This window comes from Pan troglodytes, chromosome 4, assembly GCF_028858775.2.
Source record: "Pan troglodytes isolate AG18354 chromosome 4, NHGRI_mPanTro3-v2.0_pri, whole genome shotgun sequence".
Taxonomy (NCBI): Eukaryota; Metazoa; Chordata; class Mammalia; order Primates; family Hominidae; genus Pan; species Pan troglodytes.
This window is the reverse complement of record NC_072402.2, coordinates 2,690,420-2,712,734: the sequence shown is the minus strand read 5'-3', so window position 1 is coordinate 2,712,734 and position 22,315 is coordinate 2,690,420. Positions and strand designations below refer to the sequence as shown.

At 47.5% G+C, this 22,315-nt stretch overlaps 2 long non-coding RNA genes across 6 annotated transcripts in view; both read right to left on the bottom strand.

Moving 5' to 3' along the window:
* Window positions 1-22,315, bottom strand: part of LOC104006320 (uncharacterized) — a 147,200-nt gene that overhangs the window by 45,822 nt on the left and 79,063 nt on the right. The gene's annotated exons all lie outside the window — the stretch shown is intronic.
* LOC134810047 (uncharacterized) lies at window positions 228-21,223 on the bottom strand. The gene is made up of 2 exons (XR_010157127.1): window positions 19,201-21,223; window positions 228-14,118 (listed from the first exon to the last, which is right to left on the bottom strand). It is a non-coding gene; the product is annotated as an uncharacterized LOC134810047 (long non-coding RNA).

The window sequence follows — 22,315 nt, the reverse complement described above, 5'->3', positions numbered from 1 at the left end:
TAACTGAAAACTTCCAACTTTGATGAAGAATCTGCACACTCGAGACGCTTAACAAATCCTAAAGATAAGCAGAAAGAGACAGACAGACACATCATAGTCAAATTGTTGAAAAACAAATAACATGAGAAAATCACGGAGGCAGCAAGAGAAACAAGCAAACAAAACTACTCAGCACATACATTAGGCCATTCTCGAATGACTATAAAGAAATACCTGAGACCTGCTAATTTATAAGGAAGAGGTTTAATTGGCTCACAGTTCTGCAGGCTGTACAGAACGCATGGTGCTGGCATCTGCTCAGCTTCTGGGGAGGCCTCAGAAAGCTTGCAATCATGGCAGAAGGCAAAAGGGGAGCAGGTGCGTCACACGGCAAAAGCAGGAACAAGTGAGAGACTGGACGGGAGGTGCTACATTCCTTTAAATGACCAGATCTCACGAGAACTCACTCACTACTGCAAATTCAGCACCAAGCTATGAGGGAGCCGCCCTCATGACCCAGACACTTCCCATCAGGCCCCACCTCCAACATTAGGGATTACAATTTCACATGAGATTTGGGCAGGGACAGGTATCCAAACTCTATGACCATATATAAGGTAACCATCATAAATTAATAGCAGACATCTCATAACAAAGAATGTATACAAGAAGGTATTGGGATGACATATTAACAGTTCCAAAAGAAAGAAAGAAAACTATCAGTAAAGAATTCTATAGTCAGCAAAAATATATTTCAAAGGTGAAAGCAAAAATTTTAAAAAAGACTTTTCCAGATAAACAAATATTGAGACAGTTTGCTGACAGTGTGTCTGGAATTGGTTCCTTCCTGTGGGTTCTTGGTCTCGCTGACTTCAAGAATGAAGCCGTGGACCCTGGCTGTGAGTGTTACAGTTCTTAAAGATGGTGTGTCCAGAGTTTGTTCCTTCAGATGTTCAGATGTGTCCGGAGTTTCTTCCTTCTGGTGGGTTCGTGGTCTCACTGACTTCAGAAGTGAAGCCGCAGCCCTCCACAGTGAGTGTTACAGCTCATAAAGATAGTGCGGACCCAAAGAGTGAGCAGCAGCAGCAAGATTTATTGTAAAGAGCCAAAGAACAAAGCTTCCATAGCAGAGAAGGGGACTCGACCGGGTCGCCCCTGCTTGCTGGGGTGGCCAGCTTTTATTCCATTATTTGGCCCCGCCAACATCCTGCTGATTGGTCCATTTTACAGAGTGCTGACATGTCCATTTTACAGAGTGCTGATTGGTCCGTTTTTACAGAGTGCTGATTGGTGCGTTTACAAACTTTTAGCTAGACACAGAGCACTGATTGGTGTGTTTACAATCCTTTAGCTAGACAGAAAAGTTCTCCAAGTCCCTACCCGACCCAGAAACCCAGCCTCTCAATAGCATACCTATCCTACAAGAAATACTAAAGGAAATCCTTCAGATAGAAAAAAAATGACACCAAATGGCAACTCAAATGCCCATGAAGAAATAATGAGCAATGTTAAAGTTCTTATGCAGGTAAACATAAACAGTATAAACATTTTTGCATTGTTCTTTGAACTTATTTAAAATGCAATATAAATGCTTATATATACATGTAACATTCATGACAATGACAGCAAAAAGGAGGGAAAGGATAAAACTGTATTGGAGCAAAGTGTTTCTATTTTGCCAGAATTAAGTTAGTATTAACATAAAATAAACTATGATAAGTAAATGTGTATACTCTAATCCCTAGAGCAATATTTCCCAAGAGAATAACATTTAAAAAGGAATAAAATGGTACATTAGAAAATTGCTATTGAACATAAAAGAAAGTAGTAAAGAAAGAATGGGCAAACAAAAAAGACATAAAATAAAACTAGCATCAAGATGGTAGAAATAAATTCAGCCATCTTATGGTGGAAATAAATTCAGCCATTACTTATACTAATAAATCCATTACCTATAAATGCATTAAAAACTCCAATCCAAAATTAAAGATGGTTTAAATGAATTTAAAACAAAACAACCAGAAAAAAATCAAATGGTATGCAAGAAACACACTTTAGTTTCAGACACAAAAGCGTTTAAAAGCAAATGATGAAAAAACATATACCATGCAAGCAGTAATCGTGCAAGGGCTATAGTAGCCATACTGATATCAGACAAAGTAAATTTTAAGACAAAACACATTACTAAAACTTAATAAGGATTTTTATAATTACAAAAAAGTCAATTTACCAGCAAAATATAATTGTAAATATATACCCACCTAATAACAGAGTGTCAAAGTACATGAAATATTTTTACAATGAAGCAAAACTAATAAAACTGGAGAAAGAAATAGACAATTGCACAATGATAGTTGGGCACTTTAATATCCCACTCTGAATAACTGATGGAAAACCAGATGAAAAAGTAGCCAGGATACAGAAGATTTGAACAACACTATTAACCAACTTGACCCAACTAATATCTAGGGACCATTCTCAACAACAGCAGAATATATCATCTTTTCAAGTGCATGTAGACTGTCCTTCAGTATAACCATGTGAAAAGCCATAAAACAACTCAGCAGTTAAGTCGTCAGTCAAATTAGGAGACAATTATGCACTGGATTATATTTGTGACCATAGTCTAAGGATTTAAAAGCTAAAGTGAAACCAGAAAAATAATTAAACCAGAAAAATCTCAAGCTTACCAGCTTTTACTTGCTCAAATTTGTTCTAGTCATTTAAAATGAATAAATTCAAAACAGAGGAAAAGTTTTTGAATGTTAGAAAAAGTACTATTAACAATTGAATTGCCAATTCGGCTACGATTTCTGATTAATCCACTTTATGCTAAAAGGCATTACAGCTTATGATGAAACATAGAGTAAATGTAAATTAAGATTATGGTCAACTGTTTCAACAATGAAAGGCTGACTTTTAGTGCCAGTAAGCAAGAAAAAAGAAGGGAAGGAAACAACACAAGCCCACAAAACCGTTTTGCAATATTCGTTCTGTAAATGGTGAGTGCCTGGACAACGTTGGACTTGCTACCCAGGAGGGTGCCATTAGGCTTTGCCACATCTTTAAAAGATTATTAATTTTCAGGTAACAATGTTAACACCCCCAACAACAAAAACAAACCACTGTTCCAGATTTGTGTTTCCAGTGTGGTTCCTAGCACACTGGGTGGCTTCCTGTGGAGTCAGCACTGCTGTAAAAAACCATCTCCTCCTAGCTGAGGAAGCGTCACCCTTCAGCTAGCCGTTAAGCCTTACCTAATATATAGCTAGCTCTAAGATGACACAAGCCTCAGATGGACTGACAGGGTAGTCTAGACAGATAATCCCAATTTGTTTTCCTAATATTTAAATTCCCAACAGAAGACAAACGAAATAAAACCTACTAGTAAAAAGGTGATTGCAAAACCAAGTCAAAAGCAGCCTTTGTGAAACTCCCCCTGGCTCCCGCTGTGCTCTGTGGCCTCATTCTCAGGAAGGCACAAGCGTCCTCCGAAGCTTCCTCTGTTTTGGCGTCCTGCTCAGGACCGCTCTGCTCCTATCCACATCCACAATGACTCTCACCCACCTTTTCCAAGAGCGCCAATTTATCAAGTTCAGACTCCAACTTGACGGTGCACCCACCTGTCGTAAACATCGATAGCTATCACCACATATCCAATTCCACCTTGCTGATTACACCATTGATTCCCAGGCATTGCAATGCCTGGATTGGTGGACATCTGCTCTAGGACACCTTTATGGGGAGACTTAAGGTTTAACTTAAAGTACGGTTTAACTTAGAGTTATATCTGGACCCCTTATTTTTCATGAAACATGCTTATAAAGAAGTCTGTGAAGGTTGAAATAATTCACAAATGTCATGTTTTTAAATATTTATATGTAGTTTTTTATGATTGCATGTGTAATCTCTCTGTGTAATGTTGTGTTGCTGAAATCTTACATTAATTAGGAGTACTGTCTAAAGGCATAGCATTATGAGCCTTTCTTTAATAAAAAGTTATTTTGAAAAGTAGACAATTACACGTTGAAAAATACTGTATTTGCTTCATTTGAGGTAGATAATCTGAACAAAATTAGTATATTTTATCTTCATGTTTCAGTATAATTGCATATAAGAAAAAAGAAAATCAAGGTTAAAGTCCAGATAGTGTTATTATACAATTATTAATCCAATCCCATTTTTAATTTCTATATACTTACAGAAGTTCTGCGGAAATTACTAGGGCAATCTGTTAAGAGCTGTGTTATTTTCATATATGTTTAAGCAGTTTTCTGCACAGTGGCCTTAAAATAATTAGCAATTTCACTGTTTTATTTTATAGCATTCACAAAATTATTTAACTTTTTTCTGTTTGTTTTCTCATTTTATAAAATCAGATGAATCTGCCCAAAACAAAGTGTGCCTTACAAAGATACATTTTTTGAAATTCCAAATCTATCTGTAATCAAAATAAGTGTAAATGGATCAAATTCAGCAGCTTGAAGGCTCAGCAATGTCTTCTTTACAACAGATATGTATAAAATATAAAATTGCAGAAAGATAACAAGCAAAAAATTGCAAAGTTTTATCAAGCAAATACTTTAAAAAAACCAGTGTAGTTATATTTATACCAAGCAAAATATAGTTTAAACCAAAAAGCACTACATAGGATAAAGAGTGATAATATATAATGATGAAGATAGCAATTAATCAAGAAAATATAATAGGCATAACCTTATATGTACCTAATAAGATAGTCCCAAAATAAAGAAAACAAAAAAAAAGTAGAATTTAAAGAGAAAGAAGTCTGCAATTGTAGTGGGAGATTTAAATATGCATCCTTAATGTCATATTTCAAATCAGACAAGACTATGTGGTCTCTGATAAAAACGGCTTGAAAGAGGAAAATACTATACACGTAAAGTACTGTTGTTAGCATTAATAATGGCATGTAAGAGGTGAAACATTAATTACTTTCTTAGAAATAACAGTCCGGGTTTCATGTCGATGTATTCCAATGAAGTGGATTCCACTTATTTTCTGTGACATTTGTAATAACCAGGATGGTTTTGGCTGCTTATTTTAGGTGAGTGCCTCTCTTAAATCACTGCCCCAGCAGACGTGTCTCCTGCTTACCTGGAAACAGGTAAAACTGGGGCAGCTGAAAATGCCAGCTGCTCTTAGTCAGACTCGTTTTTCTATGCATTTATGAATTTGGAAGCTGTTCAAGGAAACATTTTTGGTTCATTTTAAAATATACACATAACTTGTTTCTCACTAGCCAGGAATGTTTCTTTCTAGCCAATGTCTGCATCTTGCCCTTTAGTGTATAATGTCTCCACCCCTGAGGGGTGTAGGTGAGACTGAGGAACTTCCACCTAGGGAGATAAAGGTGTAGACAGCATTCAGATCAAGACACCTGCTGAAGGGAAAGTACATATTTTCTGGACACTCTAAGATTCTGAGGGGACTGAACTGGTCATCAGTTTGTCTGAAAACAGAAAAATACAGATTTGCTTCCTTTGGGAAACAGCAAGGATTTGCAAAAGGTCGGGGAGCAAAAGACCATTTGGATCCACAGAGGTGGGAGGAATGAGGCTGAATTCTGACTGCAATATGCAGCACCAGCTGCTATGCAGGACGGGCATCTGATAAAGAAACTCAGAAAGGGCCACAAAATCCCATCTCCTGTCTTCATCAATATTACCATAGCAATGAAGCCCATATTCAACAGACCCACAGCAATGGGACCAGCACCTCAACAGTCCCACAGCAATGGAGCCAGCACCCCAAAAATCCCACACCAATGGGACCAGCACTTCAACAGTCCCACAGCAATGGAGCCAGCCCCTCAACAGGCCCACACCAACAGGACCAGCACTTCAACAGTCCTACAACAATAAAGCCAGCACTTCACCATTCCCACAGTAGGAGCCAGGGCATCACCATTTCCACAGCTGCTGAGCCAGCACCAGTCATTGTCTTCCGCAGTGTTGATGCTTAGTAAACCTGGCTAGCGTCAGGATGGGCCACTGACCTGTGTGGCTTTGGGTCCAGGTATGTGGCTTCGGGTCCAGGCATGTGTTCCCAGCAGTGCCATGTGGGGCTGCTCCAGACCTCCCCATTGCTGCAAGTTCTGATTTTTCTTCCACCGTCCTGTTCATCTCAGTCATCCTGTCTTCACTGCTTATTGATCTAATTCTGTTCCAGTACCAGCGCATTTATGTGGCACAACACTAGCTGTTTTTGGATGAGTTTATGTAGTCTCACTAAGTAACCCAAAAAGACCGAATAATAAACAAAATTAAAATACCCAGACCTCGCTTCATCATATTTAAAAACACTCAAACAAGTAAAATCAGTCCGATTGACCAGCTCGGCTTCCACCCCCAGATTAACCTGTCATGTTCATGGCAACAAAATACACCGACAGGTGTGAGTAGCCATCCCACAGCAGGAGGTGAGACGCTCCAAGGAAAAAGGTTGGCATTCCCCGAAAGTGGAGATTATCCTAGCATTTCCCAAAGGCAGGATCAAACTAAGAAGTTATCAGGAATATCCCAAGGGGAGCCGGGGCGGGAGGTTTACCACCGGCAACGCTGGGGTTCAGCAGAACTGGTTTGGGTTTGGGCTCCGTCTTTTCCTTAAGCATATGACTCAACATCTGTGTTAGGGGGAGGCAAGGGGTGGGGATGCCTCAGGACAGGAGGGTCCACAGGCACCCATGGAGACAAAGGTGTTGGTCTGCCTTTGTCAAGGCAGCAGCTGGAGGCTCGCTCTGCAGGGAGCGCCCCCTACCCGAGCTGCCTGGTCCTGTTGCATCCTCACGGACCCATAAGAGGAGCAACGCCCCTCAGCAAAAGAGGCTGCGAGGATCGCATGCCCACATTTCAGACACAGGAGATGCCCGGCAAACAAACCCCGATACAGCTGCTGCCACCAGCTTCAGGGGTGCTAGTTTAGGGGACCAGCCACCAGCAAGGAGGGCCTAGGGAGAGCCATGGTGGGCTTGGTGCTTGCCTGGTTGGGGCACCGGCCTCTGGGCTGTGTGGTGATGGTGACCAGATGTGGAGAAATGGACTTGGAGCCCTCAGGGTGTCCCCACAGAGCCCAGGGGTACACACAGACTGAGGAGCCTCCGAGGAAGAGTCAAGGGCAGGAACCCCGGAAATGCCAAACCTTCAGGGGCGGTAGAAGAGCAGGAACAAGTGAAGGACCCTGGAGGGGTGGGAGCAGCCCCTGGAGAAGCAGGTGGCGGAGGGAGCACAAGGCAGAGAGCAGCCAGCTGGCTAAGACTCAGAAACGCAGGAAAGGCCATGCGGGCACAGAGGCCAGGAGGCCGCCAGGTTCCAAAGGAGACAGTCACTGGGGTTTCAGTGACTGAGGGGCTGGAAAGGCAGAGGGCAGAGGGCACCTGGGAGGTGGAGGCCAAGAGTGTGTGTTGCGTTTTTACAGCTGTGCATAGAAGAGACTGGAAAGATACCCAACAGAGCGTGACCAGCACACAAGGTGGGCTAGAGATTTGTGGTACTTCTCTGTATTTTGAAAATTTTTAGGGGGTACACTTAACTTTAGAATCAATAAAATAATGTTGTTAAGTGCACGATGGAGGTAGCTTTGAACAACCGGAAGGAAGTGGAGAACCGGTGTTCAGGTGGGCGCCGAGGCAGCCTCGGATCAGGAAGGAGCTCCTGAGGTGCAGGTGCCCGGTGGATGGTTCGGCTCCCCATCTTCAACGGCCTGAGGCCACACGGCAAGCATGGACCTGTCTTTCTGTCTGTCAACCACCAGATGAGTGTGTTGTCTGACATTTCTAGTGGCTGACTGGCTCATGAAAAAACTTTTTTTTTTTTTTTGTAAATCCAAGTGCCTTTACAAAGCAGAAATTCTGGTAGATTGTTTTCATGATTGCTTAAATTGGATAAAGTTGCATAAAATCATCTTCCAGAAAGCAGCAGGCTCCCCAGTGACCTGCCACCCAAGCCAAAGCTCACACAAGGACTGATTCCTGCAGCACCAAGAACAATCATGCATTTGTGTTTTATTCTGTTTTTAAGACAGCCTATTGAAAGTACTTTTGGGACATGTTGCTGATTACCAATGTATGCTTTGGTATTATTTTTGCAGTATGTGTGTATTTGTCTGTTCTCATGCTGCTAATAAAAACATACCCAAGACTGGGTAATTTATAAAGGAAAGAGGTTTAATGGACTCACAGTTCCACATGGCTGGGGACACCTCACAATCATGGTGGAAGGCGAAAGAGGAGTAAAGGCACGTCTTATATGGCAGCAGGCAAGAGAGCATGTGCAGGGGAACTGCCCTTTATAAAACCATCAGATCTCATGAGACTTTCACTATCACGAGAACAGCATGGGAAAGATCCACCCTGTGATTCAGTGACCTCCCGCTGGATCCCTCCCACGACATGTGGGAATCATGGGAGCTACAACTCAAGGTGAGATTTCAGTGCGGACACAGCCAAACCATATCAATGTGTATACTATGAACATGGACACGATGTTTCTCACGAAAGCAACCTGGAGAGAACCAAACTCGTTTGATAGGTCATACAGCAAGCCAGGGTAAAGTGAACAGAAAGCATCTCCTTGAATTGTTACCAAGTGATTGTCTAATCTTGAGGGGACGCTTGCAGGGACTGCCACAGCCACTCGAAAGCTGAGATGTCGTGCCCAGCTGCTCCCACCTCTCCCTACACTGCACTCTCCATCCTGTGTGAGGCTGACAGCAACCATACCTGAGGGGCTGCCAGGGGCTCCTCGTTTGTGCTCAGTGTGTGCAGCCTGGCAGAGCAGGGTACTACCTGGGCCACGGGAGAGCAGGCCACTCTGTGAGAGGGGCCATGGCTGCTGCTCTGAGCCAGAGATGTGGCTGCAGGCGGAGGCCCCTGGTGACCCAAGAAAGCACCCAGGTGGGCCCACGCTCTCCCTAAGTCTCCAGGTCTCTGCCTGCATCTTCCAAACAGTTGCTGATGAAGTTGGGCATACAGACTGGAGACGCGTGTGTCGTGCCGGGCACTATGGTGTGTCCAGGAGGGCTGTGATCCTAACCCATGCAGAGCCTCGAGGGAGGGGTGAAGCCTGTGTGGGGCAGGCAGAGCTGCGCTGTGGCAGGAGGCTTGGGTGGGAGTGCTTTGAGAGAGACAGGTAGGGGAGATTGTCTGCGTGTGCATCTAACCCCACCCCAGAGACAATGCTCAAGGAGCATGGCCCTGAAATCAATGTGAAATCAGCTGACTCTGTCCCCACCTGAGCCAAGCACAGGGCACAGGGCAGAGCCCACACTTTGGTTCTAATTCCAGCCCTGCTCAGTCCCTGAAGTCCAAAGCCCCAGATAGGTCAACACAACCATAGGCCTCTCTCCTCTTTTCTGCTGACCTCCAGATGCAGTTTGGAGCCAGAGACGGGCAGACAGAGTGGTCAGCATCCTGTAACGCAGCTGTGAAATTCTCCCACCCAGTGAATCCAGCATCCTGTAACGCAGCTGTGGAATTCTCCCATCCAGTGAATCCAGCATCCTGTAACGCAGCTGTGGAATTCTCCCATCCAGTGAATCCAGCATCCTGTAATGCAGCTGTGGAATTCTCCCACCCGGTGAATCCAGCATCCTGTAATGCAGCTGTGGAATTCTCCCACCCAGTGAATCCAGCATCCTGTAACGCAGCTGTGGAATTCTCCCACCCGGTGAATCCAGCGTCCTGTAACGCAGCTGTGAAATTCTCCCACCCAGTGAATCCAGCATCCTGTAACGCAGCTGTGGAATTCTCCCACCCAGTGAATCCAGCGTCCTGTAACGCAGCTGTGAAATTCTCCCACCCAGTGAATCCAGTCATGAATCGTCAGGCCAACCGCACCAACTGTCTCCGTGCACTCGCTGATCTCTTCTTGGCTTCGTTCCAAATTTGGTTATAAATTTTTGTGGTACTCCTTCACCCCAAAAAACATTTCTAGGCCTGATTTCCATAGCACCTGCCACCACAGAAAGCACATAATTGATTGTGTCTCTGAACAAATTCAGAGTTTGGTTTGCATCAGAGGAGGTGAATCTCTGCCACCCGTCCAGAGCGGCATTTAAGGAAAGGTGCGAGACAGCATGCAGTGCTGGACCCGAGCCTCGGAGTCTGCTCTGAAAGCAACTCCATTCTTTGTTGGAGAAAGACGCTCCGCATCCAGACACAAACAGCAACGGAGGTGAGAGGACTGAGGAAGACGCTCCGCATCCAGACACAAACAGCAACGGAGGTGAGAGGACTGAAGCCCTGGCAGACAAGCCGCAAGTGTGTCAGATGATTGACGGGTGTCAGGTAGAAGCCTTTGATTTCAAAGTGACATTGAGGCAATATTCAGAAAGCAAAACCTACTCAAGAAGAATTATATTTTGATGTTTCATAATCATTTCTACGGGGATTGAAGTCACCTTGTCCAAGCACTGTTACCCAAGGGTCCCTCTGGACTGCCTGCGGTTCTGCGGATTTGGGACAATATGCCTCCAAATTCACCAGGAGAGGTTTTCTTTGGTGTCATGAAAACCTCATAAGAATGTCACATCTCCTAAGCATCACTCAGGAGATTTGGAGAAGTCGGCTCCTTGTGATGAAGCCAATGATAAGGTACAAAAACCTGCAGTTTGTGTTCTGTACAGGAGGGGGCAGTGGAGATGCCATCTTTGCATTTCAGGTCTCCACGATGAGGTCGGGACAAAGGTCTTCAATGTGCCCATTACACAGGTTGTAAATAAATAAATGAATACATATATACATATGTACATACCAGAGGCACAAAAAAGTTTAAATGAATGGGTCCAATTCAGAAACTTGGATAATTTATAAAGGAAATAGGTTTAATTGCCTCACCGTTCTGCATGGCTGGGGAGGCCTCAGGAAACTTATGATCATGGCAGAAGGGGAAGGGGAAGCAAGGCACCTTCTTCACAAGGCAGCAGGAAGGAGAGTGTCGAACGAAGGGGGAAGAGCCCCTTATAAAACCATCAGATCTGCCAGGCACGGTGGCTCACGCCTGTAATCCCAGCACTTTGGGAAGCTGAGGTGGGTGGATCACGAGGTCATGAGTTCAAGACCAGCCTGGCCAAGATGATGAAACCACGTCTCTACCAAAAATACAAAAATTAGCTGGGCATGGTGGCAGGTGCCTGTAATCCCAGCTACTTGGGAGGCTGAGGCAGAGAATTGCTTGAACCCGGGGGGCGGAGGTTGCAGTGAGCCAAGATTGTGCCACTGTACTCCAGCCTGGGTGAGAGGGTGAGACTCCATCTCAAAAACAAAACAAAACGAAAAAACAAAAACCCTCAGATCTCATGAGAACTCCCTCACTATCACGAGAACAGCATGGGGGAAGCCCCCACCATGATCCAATCACCCCCACCCCGTCTCTCCCTTGACCTGTGGGGATTATGGAGATTATAATTCAAGGTGAGATTTGGGTGGGGACACAAAGCCTAACCATATCACCATATAATTGCAATCATCTTTTCAAGATCCCTAACCTGGGTTTGGTATTGGAGCCTGTGTCCCCTCTGAACTGTGACCTCCTGAACCTCCTCTTTCTTGCAGGGCCTTCACCATCTTCACAGATTTGAGCAGGTGACATCAGCAAGGAGAAGCAGCAGCAACGTTGGACAACTCAAAGTATGGGCTGCACAAGAAGCCGTCCGTCATGTACACAAATTAACCAGTCCTGAGGACTGCCCAGCTGGACTCTAGCTGCTGCTTCAAAGATGGATGTCTTTAAAGACATCTGGGAAGAAAAAGATTGGCACTTAAGATCATTTTCTACATAACCTAAAATTATTTTTTTTACATACTTCATGTCTCTGACCTTCACTTACCTCTACACTTCTGGCTATAATATACTTCTCCTAATACTGTTTGTTGTCCAGTACTATTTCATGGTCATGTTCTGCAATTGTATTGGGCTCTTTCACTGTTAATATAGGCTCTGGTTGTGTTTGCAGGAGCTCAGAGTTTGCTATATATTTTCATGCCATATATTTTGCTGTTTTTAATACCATTTAACCTATGTAACATCAAAGCAAACATACTACAGACATAATTGCTATTTCCACAGACCTTGCTTTAATTAATTTTTGTATGAACTTTGAGGTTCTCAGAAAAGAAATCTCCCATGTGTGAAATTCTGAATATTTGGTTATGCTGCCATCAGATGCTTCTGCTAGTACCTTTCTCCTGGGCACTGTCAGCGGCTCCCTGATGCCCTGGGACCTACAGCAAGGCTGGGGCCAGACGGATGCTGGCTTCACAGAAGCATGAGGACAGGTGACTCTCCGAGGTGTGGTCAGCAGTGAGCGGGTGGCTCCCCCGTGCCACACTCAGAGCTTATTCCCCAGACTCTCAGGTGGCCACACACCCAGAAAAGCCTTGGTAGACCTCATTATGTGGGAAGGGCATATATTTAGAAGCTGAGATTTTTTTATTTTCATAAAAAATGAATATTGCCAAGTCATTAACATTTTGGAAAACCGAGAATAAAAAATAATCCTGCAATCTTAGCCAGATATAAGTACTGACAACTTGTATATGTTTCCACCTGGGTTTTGTTGTTGTTGTTAACTCTTCTCTACATATCAGTTTTTCATAACAATCAAAGAATATCACCTCTACAGAAAGAGAAACTGAGGCACTGGCAGGTGGGTAACTAGCCAGAGCCCTCTTCAGTCGGCGGCAGCCCTGACTGTGGGCTCCCCTGCAGATAGAGCGGTGGTCACAGCTGCAGGATCTGAATCCCCTCTGGGACCCACACACATGCACCGAGGCTGCCCCGGCCATGATAGACCAAGAGACTGCATGTGAGTGGGCAATGCCAACAATCACCCAATAAATCCCACTTACCGAACCACAGTGCTGACGCGTTTCCAGATCAAGGCCTTCTTGGGTTAATTTCATGTTGAAAATGTTCCCCATGCATGAAAAATGGTGGGAATGTGTCCCTTGTCCTTCGCATGCTCCAGAGCCGATTGGCCATTGTTTTAATAGGGTCCAGGTCTGCTTGGCTGGAGGTCACTGTATTGAAACATCTTTCATGTCTGGAATTACTTTCTCAGGAAAGACTCTGGAATCAGCGGACAGCGCCCCCTTAGGCGTCCCCACAATGGCCCATCCTGGAACTTCTACACTCATACCCTCCTGCAGAAGAAGGAGTTTCCATTTCACCCAACTCCATCAAACTGAGTATTACCACTTGCCCTATTTTACTGGAAAACAATGATTTCATTTGCATTTCTGATGTTGCTAAAGCATTTGAGTATTTCATTAATGTTTCCTGTCTCTTTCTCTTGTGTATAAGGATCTCTGGCTCTGCTGTTAGGATTTCTGTCTCCCTTTTTGGTTCATACACTTCCAGCATATTCAAACTTTGTCTTCCAAATTTGTTACACACATTTTTGCTCTTGGCATTTGTCTTTGCTAAGAGAAGTCCGGCATTTTTTTTTCTTGCTATCAGAACAATACACATACATTGTGAAACTTTGAGAAACGAAGATAAACCAAAAGTACACATAAATATCCACAATCTTAATCACAAGCAAGAACATCGTGGTGAACATTGCCATGCATTTCTACAGTCATTTTTCTCCGTGAATAAGTACATATTTTGTTTTTCAGAAATTGAATCGTACAGTACATGCTGTTTGCAATTCGCTTCTTTTTTTAATTTACTGAAGCACAAGTATTTTCCTGTGTCACCAAGCATTATTCTCAGGGCACTGCTGTTTAATGGATGAATACAGTCTCCTGTGAAAGTAACACAATTTCTGTCCTGCTTTTCTAGGGCTGCACCACACACTGGATTGCTTTAAACAATAGGAATTTGTTCTGAAAGTCCTACCTGAAGGTGTCAGCAGGGTGCTGTGCCCTCTGAAATTCTGACTGACACCCTTCCTCGCCTCTCCCTGGCATCCGAGGGTCGCAGCCACCCTGGGTGTGCCGAGGGTTGTAGACTCGCCGCTTCCGTCTCTGCCCCGTCATCACAGGCTGTCCTCTGTGTGTCTGTCTCTGTGTCATTTTGCATGAAGCTCTCCATCAAGTACACAAATTAACCAGTCCTGAGGACTGCCCAGCTGGACTCTTGCCGCCGCTTCACTGATCCATGCATTTAAGGTCAGCTGGGAAGAAAAAGATTGGCTCCTAAGATCATTTTCTACATAATCTAATTTTTTTTCAACCTGCTTCACATCTCTGACCTTCACTTACCTCTACGCTTCTGGCTGTAATATCCTTCTCTCACTACTGCTTGTTGGACCCGTCCTACTGCAGGAGGACTTTGTCTTAGCAAATCACAACTGCTGGGCCCTATTTCTAAATTAGGTCCCGTTCTGAGGTACTAGGGGTTTGAACTTCAACATATCTTCTGGGGGACAATAACTCAACCCGTAACAATTTCTATAACCTGCTCCCTCTTGTTCCACAATGAAACTGCTCTCAGTTTTCTTCTTTGATCAGGGTTTCAGTTCCTGATCATCTGTACGTTTCCATGACCCTTTCCTCAGGGTTCACTGTCGGAAGTGGGATTGATCGAATGTTTGCCGTCTCCCGTCCCTGTGGAGTGGGTGAGGACAGGACTCCGCATATTGTTGGCAGCCGTCCTCCTCTGTCTCAGCCTGGAGGGGCCACTCATTGCGTCAGAATAACTTGCAAGGACCCATAGAGGGAGAAGTTCACCTCAGAGCTTGTCCTGAGCCAGAGCCTGAAGACCGCAGTATGGATTACACAGGCCACGTGGTAGAGAGAAAAAGGAAACCCAGAGTTGCTCCAGCTTCCCTCTCAGCCTCGTGCTGACTCTCAGGGAGCTTTCCACGCTGAGCTGAACGAGGAGTCCCTGGTCTCTGCGTGTCACTATGGCCTGATGACAGGGTCAATTCCTGGGCCCTCCCTAAGCCCCTGGGGCGTTCACTGAAAGCTCAAAAGTGCAGGTCAAGCCTGAAATGGGAAGGAGCATTAGGCACAGAAGTGGCTCCCAGCGTATGGTCTGTGACGTGCTGTTGACATTGTCTGCCTCCCAGCTCGGGGCTCCCACCCCCCAGGCCCCAGGGTCCCCCATGGGTGCACACAGGTGTCACGGGGAAAGCATTACTTTGATTTCTTGCAGTCATTAACAAGACAAGCAGTGGGGTAAAAAGTGCTTGTGATCTTGTTTAGATGTGCCAAGTTGGAACACCGAGACCAGGAGGCCTCTGTCTGAACATCTGTCTGCCTGTGGCAAAGGTCACTGTCTCTGTGGCGCTCACCCCAGGGTCACAGGGCAGGGAGAGACCCCCAACACTGACCACTCTCCTGAGGGCTGTCACAAGTGGGCCTCGCTGAGACTTTCCGAATGAACATGTGACAGACAGGGCACTCCTGGAGCTGCTGCCCCGCTGGGGCCCCTGGCAGCAGAGAGACTCTGCTTGTCCAGGTGACCAGGCCTCGCCTGGGCCAGGAAGCAATCACAGAGTCCTTTCTCCCACTCTCAGCCCTGCCTTTGTGCACTCTGGGGTCTGTTTCAAAGAAGGGATGTGTTCTGACCTCTTCTGAAATGTCCCCTGAGGCAGAAGTCATAGGCCCCTCATAGTATGCAGCCATAATTCTCTTGCCTCATTGGGTCACTGTGGCAACTCTCTCTCTCTGTTCTGTAACAGAAGTATAAAAGTGAAGCACAAAATTTTTTAAAAACAAAGAAGCACTGACACAGATCCTGCAGGTGTCACACTTCACTTTCTGGGGAGGAGTTAATGATCCAGGTGAGACGTACACCAACCTTGATGAAAGTTGTCAGAAAGCAAGGAGGCCGGCAGCATCTTCAGACCCTTCCATCTCCCCAGAGAAGGGGAAAATGTCATCACTGGTTGTTATGGATCGAATCGCATCCACCTCCCAAAAGGTGCTGAAGCCCTAACCCCAGTACCCAGGAATGTGGCCTTTCTGGAAACAGGGTCTAATGTGGATATGATGAATGAAGAGCAGGTCATGAGGGAAGGCCCTAATCCAGCATAACTACATCTTTATAGAAACGAGATATTGGGACACAAAGACAGACGTGTGGAGGAAAGGCAGTGTGAAGATGGAGGGAGACATCTACAAGCTAAGTAATGCCCACGACCACCAGAAGCTGGGAGAGCCCGGGAATGGCTCCTTCCTCCCAGCCTTGGGAGGAACCAAGCCAGTTCAGCACCCTGACTTTGCATCTCTGGGCTCCAGGACTGTGAGGCAGTGCATCTCTCTTGTTTACGGCGCCTGTGTGTGGTCATACAACAGGGACAGGACACTCATGCCTGGGCGATATTCAGAACCGCACTCACAAAAGACACACCTCACTCCACATCTAGACTCCTGGCTTCCTATGGACAGAGGCTCTCCTTAAACAGCTTCAGACATCTAGCACAAACAAAAAGACACAAAACTTGCCAGGGCAACAGGACGTATATGCACACCGTGCTCCACAGCCACACAAAGAGAAGACACGTGGCGTTACCTGGCCCCAGCCTCCTTGACAGCCCAGCAAATCTCAACCCAGCCCCACCCAGTCCTGGGCAGCTCCGACAGAACCTGCTCTTTCCCGGCTCTTCCTGTTGAGGACTCAGAAACGTTTTAACTGCACTGAGCACCACATTTCATTTCTAATCTAGAAGCAGCCTGTGTCAAATGACTGTGCCTAGCTTGTCACTCCCACGAGCAAACTGTGATAACAGCCAGGGCTGCAGGAGGAGGCCCCCGCCCTGCCCCTCCCCAAGGGCAGCTCACTTGTGTCCTGGGGTCATGCCCAGGGTGGCTGCCATTCCTGGCGCACACATCTCATTGTCACAAGATGCAGAGGCATACTAGCAGGCTCCTCTCATCTGTAGCATTTCAGGCAGGTAATAAACTACCCTTCATCAAACTCAATAGATATATTTTTTGTTAACACCTATGAATTTCTCCATTTGATGATCAAATATATGTGGAGACGTATTAATCAATGGACTACAATATGATAAAGTCTGATGCAATATCATAAAATCTATTGATATTAACTTATGTCTCCCTAAGTGGAGGTGAAAATTCTGTAATGGGGATGCAATCTAGTGTGATAGACACAAGCAGGGTGGCAAGGTGTCTGCAGGCTGATTGCTTGGATCTAAATCTGGGCTCTGCCACTGACCAGCCTTGGGCAGCCTTGGACAGGGGGCCTACTCTTTCTGTGACATGGTCCCCGCATCTGTTAAATGGGGTTAATGACAGGAGCTCCCACACGAGAGGGCAAGAGGATCACCTAGATGACTGTCTGGTAACAAACGTGCTTAGAACATTGCCTAGCACCCTTCTTCCCTCCTCATTGCAATGTGGTAAACGGAAAGATCATGGCTGTGAAGCCACACACACTTGATTAGGATCTAGAGCCATACTCACCGCAGGGCCTTGGGCCAGTTCCCCAACTCTCTTTGAGAGAGATTATGACATTGACAAATAAGATGGTGCATTAGGGTTCTCTAGAGAAGAGGGCCAGTAAAATGTGTATATCTGCATGGAAAGAGGGATTATTTTAAGGAACTGATTCAAGCGATTCTGTAGGCTTGGCAAGTCCAAAATCTGTGGGGCTCGCCATCAGCGGGAGACCCAGGGAGGAGCTGATGGTCTCCAGGACTTACCCTGATGCTTGGGGTGGTCAGTGTCTTCCTCTGATCATGAAGATGGGGGTGGGAGGGCAGTCTCCTGGGAGGCTAAGGCTGCACCCACCAGGCATAAATCTGTGAAAAGTGTCTGAGCGTCCGGGGCCGCAGGTCTGCATTGCAGGCAGCAGGTGAGCAGTGCAGATAAGGGCAAGTTCAGTTTGCGTCCACAGGCGTCTGCTGGCAGAACCCCTTCCTGAGGGAGGAAGGCCAGTTTTCGTCCTGTGCAGGCCTTAAACTGACTGGATAAAGCCCCACACTCTGGAGGGTCCTTTAATTTACTCAAAGTCCACCCACTGAAATGCTAATCTCATCCAAAAACACCTTCACAGAATTATCCAGAATAATACTCGACCAAGCATCTGGGCGCCAGGGCCCAACCAAGTAGACACGTGGGATGCAGCTGACACGAGGACTTTGCTCCAGAATCTGTGGTCCCCGCTCCCTACCTCCAGAGGTGCTCAGGCAGACCCCAAATAGCAGCCACTGTAGCAACAGCAGCAGGGCCTGGGGAGGCCGCAGCCTGGACAATTGGAGCATGTAATGACTATGGATGCAATGGTTCAGACGCGCAGTGGACGACGAACGTTAGCTCCAGCCTCATGGAAGAGACCCACAAGCGCCCCCGCTGCAGAACCTTCTGCACGGCCTCTGTCCAGCAGCCCCTGTGCCATCCTCCCACAAGTTGACCCTTAGCTCCTGGAAATGAGGATCTGCGTGTTCCCAGCACCAGGCTGGACAGGGATGCCTGTTGGAACCACTCCGATCCCCCATCCCCTGAGCCACCGGGACCTGATGCTGGAGGACTGGAGATAATGTTGCCCTAAAGCCGAATGGCATTAAATGGTATGAGGATGGCCCCAAGGCATCAAGTATCATTTTATGCTGCAATTTAAGCATTAGGAACATAACTTTTCTCTGATTTTCTTGAAATGTTTTATACACAGAAGGGCTAAAAATGAATCATTCAGCAAAACATGGGTGCTTTCTAGGTATTCATCGACTCACTTATTCATATTCCCATAAAGCTACAAGAGGCTTTCAAAAGTTAAACTACAGAAAATGTACACAGTGGAAAGCTTATTGGCTTTTCTTTTCTTCCATGACTACAGTCAGAATCACAAACCAGGCTCAGGATGAATCTTGTTGCTTCTAAAGACGGCTGGAGCGAGTATGTGCACCACCAGCCCATCTGTGAGGCTAACTAGACACAGCTGTTAGGTAAATAAGCTTCCAGGGGAACTCAGAGCACAGATATTCAACCACAACGAGGGCCCCTGGCAAACACAACCTCCAAAGGTACACCTCGCAGCCTCCCCTCTGCACATCAGATGCGGGACGAGTGACTGCCTCTGCTCCACTCTTAAAACTGATGTGAACACCCACAGAGCAGGTGCAACAGTCCAACCCCGCCCAGGCACACAGCTGCAGCTCTCCACACTCACCCATCCTCATTCATAGATATAAAGCCATGGCATTTCCCAAATAATAAAACTTTCCACACCCACAGGCTCTCTCAAGGGGGCTGTGAGCCTCATAAGCTGGAGGGTTTGCACGACTTACCTGATGCTTGGAAGGTGGTCCATGACTCCCTCTGACCATGGTTGGGGAGGGGCCTCCTGGGAGACTAAGGCTGCACCCACCAGACACAAAGCTATGAAAAGTCTGTGAGCATCCAGGGGAGGCAGGTCTGCATCGCAGGCAGCAGGTGAGTAGTAGAGATGAGGACAAGTCCAGGACCCTGAGGGCTGGCCAGATGTCCAGCACAGGCACAGCCCTGGAGGTCTTTAGGGCATCGTCTGTTGCAACCCTCAACACCCCCAAAAGAAAAGAAAATCAGGAAGCCACAGTGGTGGCCCATTTGTCAAGGTCTCTGCTTGCTGTGGAGAATGATAATTTGCTCCATAAATAATGAATTAGATGCGTGTCCCTGGGGCCTGTTCCTGGAATACCTGGCAGAGCCACTGTGGGATTCCAGGTCACTGCGGGCCGCCATTCTCAGAGACGTCACGACAGATCTGTTTAAAGTTCTTGCAGTTACCCAGCATCGATGGAATGTCTTCTTGGGGTCTCACTAATTCTATCTAGATGTGGCTGAGAGTCAAAAAATGTCAAGATGTAAAAACATCCTTTTCCAATTACAAAGAAACGCAAAGGATTCAGCCCGTGTTCCATGTCTCTAGGCTGCCAACAAATAGTATTTAGTGTGATTATTTTCACTGGGATTTCAAGGGTTGAAAACCAGCCACATAGAAAAGATTCCTTTTTCTCTCTCTCTTTCCCGAAAGCCCACTCCATCTGCCTGTCTAGGCAAGCCCGGAATGTAAAGGGGCGGGCAGGGAGTGTGGCCAGAGTGATGAGCGGGGCGAACGGCCCCCAGCGAGCTCCGGAGGGATCCACACCCCGCGTGTCTGTTCCCTCCTGCCAGCAAGGAGGGCTTGGGAAGGAAACCGCGGGAGCCAGGCGAGCCGAGAAGCATTCACAGCCGCACGCCAGGAAGCAAGTTCACGCAATCGCTCTCACCCCACTCAGCAGCCAGGCCAAGAGGGACACTTAACCCTCCGCAAAATCCAGCCAAGAAAACAATGGCCCGGAAACAGGGGAGACGCGGGGCTCCTCGCCCGGCCTCCTGCCATCTCCAGGCCTGGCCAGGAGACATTCCCGAGCACTCGCTCCGGGGGACCTGTTCACGCTGGGACCTGTTGCTGGATGGCTGAATGCAGCTGGACAGAATTCCACAGTCACCGCCATGCTCCAGTTGCAGACGCCCCTCTTTCCACCACGTCTGGCCCCCCGCCGGGGTCGCCGCTGCCTCCCCCTCCAAGCAGCTCAGGCTTCCTGGGCCCCTCCGTGGCCTCCCTCCCGCTGGCTCCGGGTCCTCCTGGCTTCTCAGGTCCCTACGGGGAGATTTTATGAGCTTGGCAGGACCTCGGGTCCTGGCTGCTCTCCCTCCCTCCGGGCACCGTGACATGTAGCAGAGGAGCCTTTTCAGAGAGTTGCCGATGCTGTGGACAAGCGAGTCACGCCCAGGGTGGAGGCTCAGGCCGTGATACATCAGCTGTCCCTGGAGCACCCCGCCTGCCAGCTGCCACCTCCGAGCCACATCTCGGCCGCTTCCCCCGGCCCCCGATCGAGGCTGTTGCCAGCCCAGGCTGCGGGCTTAGCAGGGAGGCCACACTGGGTCACCCGGACAAGGGGACGGTGCCTGCCTCCACCTCCCTGGGGTCCGAGCCGGCGGGGACTTGCCCCTGGAGCGGGATGGGAACACGTTTCCCTCAGGCTGAGGCCGTGCGACCCATCTGCGGGAGAGGCTCTCCAACGTTCATTGTCATTCCTCGTTCTAAACAAGAGACAGACAAACGGACTGCTTAAAGGCAATTGTAAAAGCTTTTGAAAGGAAAATCCCAAGACAGCCACTGAGTCAGAGACTGCGTGTTGTTCAGTTTCATGGAAACGGAGACCCCCGTACCACACCCAGAGTTCACCTGGAGGCGCCGGGGCCGAGGAGCTGGAATTTCAGACGCTGCTGGTACAGCCCTGGTCCTCCTCCGAGGCCAGTGGACGGGCTTGCCCTGAGACCACTCTGTCATCGCCCAGCAGACTCGAAGCCCAGTGGATCTACCCTGGCCCCAGCAGCAAGGGGCCACGTGGACGCCCCAGGGCAGCCCTGCTCCCCAGAATCTGCTAGGAGACAGGATGGGTGGAAGCCTGGCCTGTCTGTCCATCATCCCCCTAGACCCCCGGGCTCTGCGGGCAACCCAAGCTCTGTTCTCCCACAGGCACCTGCAAGCTCCTTCGTGGCTGCCCCATGCCTGCGAGGCAGTTGAGGAAGACTCCGCGTTTCAGCAATAGCGAGACTGCAGTGTTACTGCGAGAAACTCACGTGGCTGAGCCCGTATTCCCTTTGGTCCGTGTCACACACATCCGAGGCTCATCAGCCTGGTTCCCTACACCAAATGTGGAGATGTCGTTACGCAGGACCGGTCGTGACCGGAGTCCCAGACATCCTCAGCCTCACAACAACGGCCCCCCATCCGGGGTGTGGCAGGGGTGGGGAAGACCATGGCACGTGGCTCCCGTGACCACGGATTAAGTGGCAAAGATAGGATTAAGGTGCCTCATCAGCTGACCCTGAGTTAATCAAAACAATAAGCTTTTTCTGGGTTGGCCTGGCCCAGTCAGGTGAGCCCTTTAAACCTGGGTCTGAGGTTGGGGAGGCTGAAGTCTGCAGCAGGTGCTCCCTGTTCCTTTCAGGAGTTGCAGAGAGGCGAGGAAAGAGACCTGCCAGCAAGCATGGGCTGGGAAGAGGACCCTGAGCTTCCCATGAGGCTTGCTGACCTCAGCCTGCCAGACCTCAAGCAGAGAGCTCCTGAAACTCTGCCCCGACTTCTGGCCCAGTCTTTTTGGGCTGAGAGATAATGTTTGTGCTAGTCAGTTATGAGCAACAGATAACTAATATAAGACCCGGGAAGTAATCACCCCAGGGTGGACATCTGAGGCGGGGCGAGTGCATACAGTGTGGATGTAGGTTTGTCGTGGCACAAATCCTGGTTTTTTCCCTGCTCAACCCCAGCTTCGGTGAAATTTCTGGTAGATTCCATAGCATGTCAAGTCACTTTCATATTAAAAAAATTAATATGTAGAGTCTCTGGGTCACAGGTCAGCCTGGTCTTAGTCG